Source organism: Solanum dulcamara, chromosome 4 (assembly GCF_947179165.1).
Source record: "Solanum dulcamara chromosome 4, daSolDulc1.2, whole genome shotgun sequence".
NCBI classification, from domain to species: domain Eukaryota; kingdom Viridiplantae; phylum Streptophyta; class Magnoliopsida; order Solanales; family Solanaceae; genus Solanum; species Solanum dulcamara.
Window position 1 is genome coordinate 75,178,043 of NC_077240.1, and position 5,812 is coordinate 75,183,854.

Genomic DNA, 5,812 nt, shown 5'->3' on the forward strand with positions numbered 1-5,812 from the left:
TACATATGTTTTGAGTAAAGATGTTGGCTTTTTATTATTTTTATTGATAAAAAGAGAGTTATATGAATTAATACTATATATGTATTTTATTGAGTTTTGAAAGAGTAAAAGAGTTGAATTTGAATGAATTTGAGAAAATGATATTTTGAGCAAGATGTTTTGATGAGATGTAAATGATGTTTTTGGAAGTATAATGATTGATGAACATGAAATGAGATGAGTTTGATGATTTAAATTAAAGTCCAATGAGACTAGATGATGAGTTTACTATGAGCACATATTTTGGGAGTAGTATTGAGCACCGAGTTGGGTAAAAGTTTAATTAACTCAAACCCCAGAACTACGTAGCCAGCATAGGATGGAGGCTATGCCTCTTAAGTCCCAAAAAGAGGACTTTGATGAATGGATCCAAGATGGTGATGTCCTTTACCCTGGCAAGGTATTGGATGGATGTGGCAACGACATCGCTTCGTTGTATCATCGCTAGCTCATAAGTGATGGTTGTCGGTTAGAGAAACTCCCAACTGAGTAAGCATTGCTTATTACTATTATTTTTATTATTATATTTTAAACTTGCATTACATATTCATGTTGAGATGATGTTGAGTTCTGAGCTGAGTTTTCTTGAGAGGAGTTTCTTGATATCTGTCCTTACCTTCCTGCCATTTTACATACTCGTACATTCCACGTACTGACGTCATTCGACCTGCATCGTTTTATGATGCAGATACAGGTGTTAGAGATCCTCAACAGGCGCATCGTTGAAGATCATTTCTTTTCAGCTATTTGGTGAGTCCTTCTTGTATTCGAAGGAACTCCTTATCCTTTTATTATTGTTGAGTGTGATGTTTCTTTTGAGGTAGCCATGGACATGTCATTGGCACCATCTAAGAGTATTAGAGGCTTCATAGACAAAGTCTGATGATGTAATCGGAGTAGTTCTCCTTAGAAACTACTTCTTCTAAGAATTATCTATTTTTCCTTTGATTATGACAATCCCACATTAGTATTATTAAGTCTTCCGCTGATGAACAAATGAGTAATGAGACCAAGTGGTTCTCTCGGAAGCCAGAGATGGTTTCTGAGTGCCGGCCACGTCTAGGGTACCCTCTCGGGGCGTGACAAGCCCACCACTTGAAAAGTTAGGCCAAAAATTAGGTACGTTATTTACCTATATATATGCATAGTCTGTGCATTTGAAAAATATATGAACACATAGAATAAGAAGAATATTACATACTGCTTCATCTTATTTTTGCTCTGTCTTCCTCTCTTTCCTTTTTACTCTCTCCGTTTTATTTGTTTAAAGATAGAATATTTCATAACACAATAAACATAGACAAAAAAATAAAATAAAAATTGAAGTAAGAATCTAACAAAGAAGCAAAACAGTTCATTATTAAGATTCTGATTTCGTTGATACCATTTTTGATCAATCGCCGGAAAAGAGGAGGTCCAAAGATTTAGAAGGGTAGACGCGATAGAAGTGTGGTTTAATATAGATTTTAAAAAATTGAATTTGGGAGAATAACCGTCCGTTATTGCATGTTAAAAGTATTTGACGTAAAAAAGAGTTTTCACCGTCAATGCATATTAGTTAATTAACTCCTGAAAAAAAATAAGTGTCCATTGTAGGAGAATGTTGAAAATTTCTTTCTATAATATCCAGTAAGTTGATTTCCAATAAAAGAAAAAAGATATCTCTATGGTGTAAAACTTTTCTTTTTCTATTATTATTTTGTGTGAAAGTTTTATTTAGTTTCAGTTGAAGTGTATACTATTTGTGAGTCACTAGTCACAAGAGGGGTGGTGGCGCAGTTGGCTAGCGCGTAGGTCTCATAGCTTCTGAGTAATCCTGAGGTCGAGAGTTCGAGCCTCTCTCACCCCATTGTCTTTTTCCATTTCTCCATAATGTAGTTACTAATGGTTGTATTAGGGTAGGACACTCTTTGGGGTACTTCGCTGCAGTTACTAATGTTTATATAATTATATTAGGGTATACTATTCATATTTTACTTTTTGGGTGCGGTCTTTTCTGAACTCTGCTAACACGGGAAGCTTTGTGCGCTGGGCTATGTATTATCGTTTGCATTTATAAGCTTGATCATGATTCTAATCCATTAATCACATCCCTTTATTGATGCCTATTTCACTTGTGGGGTTGCTAATGTTAGTGATAGGATTTCATTGTATGTCTTGATGCTGAACTTGTGTTTCAAAGAGTTGAATTTTTCAAGTGAGCTGCAGGCATGTAAATCATTGGAGACTTTGGGCCTTGGGAAGCAAATTAATACATTGCTATGTCTATGTCGCGAAGGTTGCTCTTGAATAAGATGTGTCTGTTCAGAATTGTGTAATGATTGGGTAAAATCAAAGTGACATGATTAGTAAATTATATAATGTGTGTATTCTTCAACGTCCATGCCATTTGGTTGTCCCCTTTTTTTTTATATATTTGTTTACAAAAAAAAGTGTCCGGGAGTCAAGTTAGGCAGATTTCGGTTATTCCACCGAATATCTGTTATTTCTCATTATCAGGAAGCAACACAAGTAATGAGAAATTTTGTCAACTAAGGATGAGGTAGATGGTGTTGGGGGAGAAAACACCACAATTAAAGTTTGATATGATAATAAATGATGAAAATAAATTGGATACGAGAATTTTACGTGGAAACCCCTCAAACAAATAGAGGAGAAAAACCACGGGGTAGAAGGATCTTACTATGATAATATGAGAGTACACTGCTCTCAAATACAAGGAGAAAACAACAATTAACGCTTCTTTCTTGTAAAAGGAACAACTACTAAAAGAACACTCAAGACTACAATATTTATCTTGGTGTATAACTCTCTTTGTATTTTTACTCTCTCTTTTTCTGAATGAATTAAATGAGGGCACGAGGCTCTCTATTTATAGGAGAAACAAAATGCGTAAAAGGTTTTTACGCGTTTTGTGTTTCAATCAAAACGTGTAAAATGAGGAGGAGGCTGCTGGCAAGAATTGTTCAAAAGTTCCTACGCCTACCTTTTACTTTTCCTTCTTTTGTTTTGCTTTTCTTGCCTTTTACTTTTCCTTCTTTTGTTTTGCTTTTTCTGCCTACATTTTTGACTTTACTTGCATTCTCCCACTTGAAGATTTAATTGAGAATCAATTAAGTCTTCACACCATCCTTTCCACCCAATTACTCCAATATTATATTTTTGCTAGACCAATAGAAGATCGATACCATTTAAACTTGTTACTATTGATCGGCTTCGTAAACATATCTGCTAGTGTCATTAGTGTGAATTTTCTGAATATCCACACTGTCTTCTTCCACCTTCTCACGAACAAAGTGATACTGAACTCGTATGTGCTTTGTCCTTGAATGAAATGTCGGATTCTTTGCAAGATGCAAAGCGCTCCGACTGTCACAAAATAGAGCAACCTTCTCTTGTTTATGCCCGGGATCCTTCAGTAACATTTGCATCCATATTGCCTCTTTGCTAGCTTGTGTAGCTTCTACATATTCTGCTTCCATTGTAGATGTAGCGACGATAGATTGCAGTCTTGAAACCCAGCTTACAGCTCCTCCAGCAAGAGTAAACACATAACCTGTGGTGGACTTGCTTTTATCAAGATCACCTGCATAATCTGAATCAACATAACCTTTAACAGTAAAGTCTGATCCTCCATAACACATTGCAAAATCTAAGGTACCCTTGATATATCTCAAGATCCTCTTAACAGTATTCCAATGCTCTCTACCAGTATTAGCCATGTAGCGACGATAGATTGCAGTCTTGAAACCCAGCTTACAGCTCCTCCAGCAAGAGTAAACACATAACCTGTGGTGGACTTGCTTTTATCAAGATCACCTGCATAATCTGAATCAACATAACCTTTAACAGTAAAGTCTGATCCTCCATAACACATTGCAAAATCTAAGGTACCCTTGATATATCTCAAGATCCTCTTAACAGTATTCCAATGCTCTCTACCAGTATTAGTCATGTATCGACTAACCACTCTCACTGCTTGTGCAATGTCAGGTCTTGTACATACCATGACGAATATTAAACTTTCCACTGCTGATGCATACGGTACTCGAGACATCTCCATTATCTCTGCTTCATTGCTAGGACTCATTCTTGAGGATAACTTGAAATTAATAGGAAGTGGGGTAAAAATTGACTTAAAGTTTTGTATCTTAAAGCGTCGCAAAATTTTCTTCAAGTAGTTCTTTTGAGAAAGCCAAATCTTCCTATTAATTTTGTCTCGGTGAATTTGCATCCCTAGAATCTTATTTGCTGGTCCCAAGTCCTTCATTTCAAACTTCCTAGTCAACTGTGCCTTTAAATTTGTGAGGCGATCTTTGTTGGGGCCTACTACCAATATGTCATCAACATACAACAGTAAAATAATAAAATCTTCATCACCAAATCTCTTGTAATAAACACAAGGATCTGAACTATGTCTATTGTATCCAAGGCCTATAATGAAGGAATTAAATCTCTTATACCGACACCTCGGCGCCTGTTTGAGACCATATAGAGATTTGTTCAACCTGCAAACCAAGTTCTCTTTTCCCTGTTCTTCAAAACCTTCTGGTTAGAACATGTAAATTTTTTCTTCAAGTTCTCTATGAAGAAATGCAGTTTTGACATCTAACTACTCTAAGTACAAGTCAAATGTAGCACACATCGCTAGGACCACTTGAATTGTTGTGAGTCGAACCACCAGAGAAAATATCTCATTGAAGTCTATACATTCTTTCTGAGTGAATCCTTTTACCACCAATCTTATACGATACTTCTCTACTTGATCATTACCATTGCATTTGATCTTGTAGACTCATTTGTTTCTAATGGCCTTCCGTTCTTGTGGTAATTGAACAAGATCCATATTTTATTTTTATGAAAAACTTCAATTTCTTCTTGCATTCCTGCCATCCACAAAGATGATTCTTGGCCTTTTATAGCCTCCTAAAAAGTTGAAGGCTCCCCATCTTCTATTAATAGACAGTATGCAATATTGCTCTCCATAGAATAATTTGAGTACCAAGCTGGTTCTATTCTCTCCTTAGTTGACCGTCGAACTTGTGGAGTTTCGATCTTAGTTTGCTCTTGTTCTTCGTGCTCTGATGCTACTTCAGAAGAAACTGAAACTTTTTTTATTTCTTCAACTTCAACTGTAGTAGTCTATGATTTTTCTTTTGAAGTGCTACCTTATTTTACTTGTATCTTATTTTCAATAAATACAACATCCCTGCTGATTATCATCCTGTGGGTAGTGGGATCCCACAAGCGATACCCCTTGACTCCATCAGCATACCCTAAGAAAATGCATTCCCTGGATTTTGGATCCAACTTTGATTTTTCTTGGGTGTTGTACATAACATAAGCAGGACTTCCGAATATATGTAAGCGAGAATAATTAGCTGGTTTTCCTGTCCACATCTCCATTGGCGTTTTTAGATTAATTACGGTTGATAGTGACCGATTGATCACATAACAGGCGGTTTTGATTGCTTCTTCCCAAAATGGTTTTTCCAACCCTGTAATTGCCAACATAGCTCTTGTCCCTTCCAACAAGGTTCTGTTCATCCGCTCTGCTACTCCATTTTGTTGTGGAGTATATGCCACCGTGAACTGCCGTTTAATACGTTCTTGTTAACAGAAGTTATCAAATTCATCACCAGTGTATTTTCCTCCATTATGTGTCCTCAAACACCTGATCTTTTTCTCAGATTCAAGTTCCACCCGTGCTCTGAACTTTTTGAAAACTGAAAAAACATCTAGCTTTCTCTTGATTGGATACACCCAACTTCTC

General features: G+C 36.3%; 1 non-coding gene across 1 annotated transcript; it reads left to right on the forward strand.

The window, feature by feature from the left end:
• Positions 1-1,803: 1,803 nt before the first annotated feature.
• On the forward strand, positions 1,804-1,888 carry TRNAM-CAU (transfer RNA methionine (anticodon CAU)). The gene is given in 2 exon segments: positions 1,804-1,841; positions 1,853-1,888. It is a non-coding gene; the product is annotated as a tRNA-Met (tRNA).
• Positions 1,889-5,812: the final 3,924 nt, after the last annotated feature.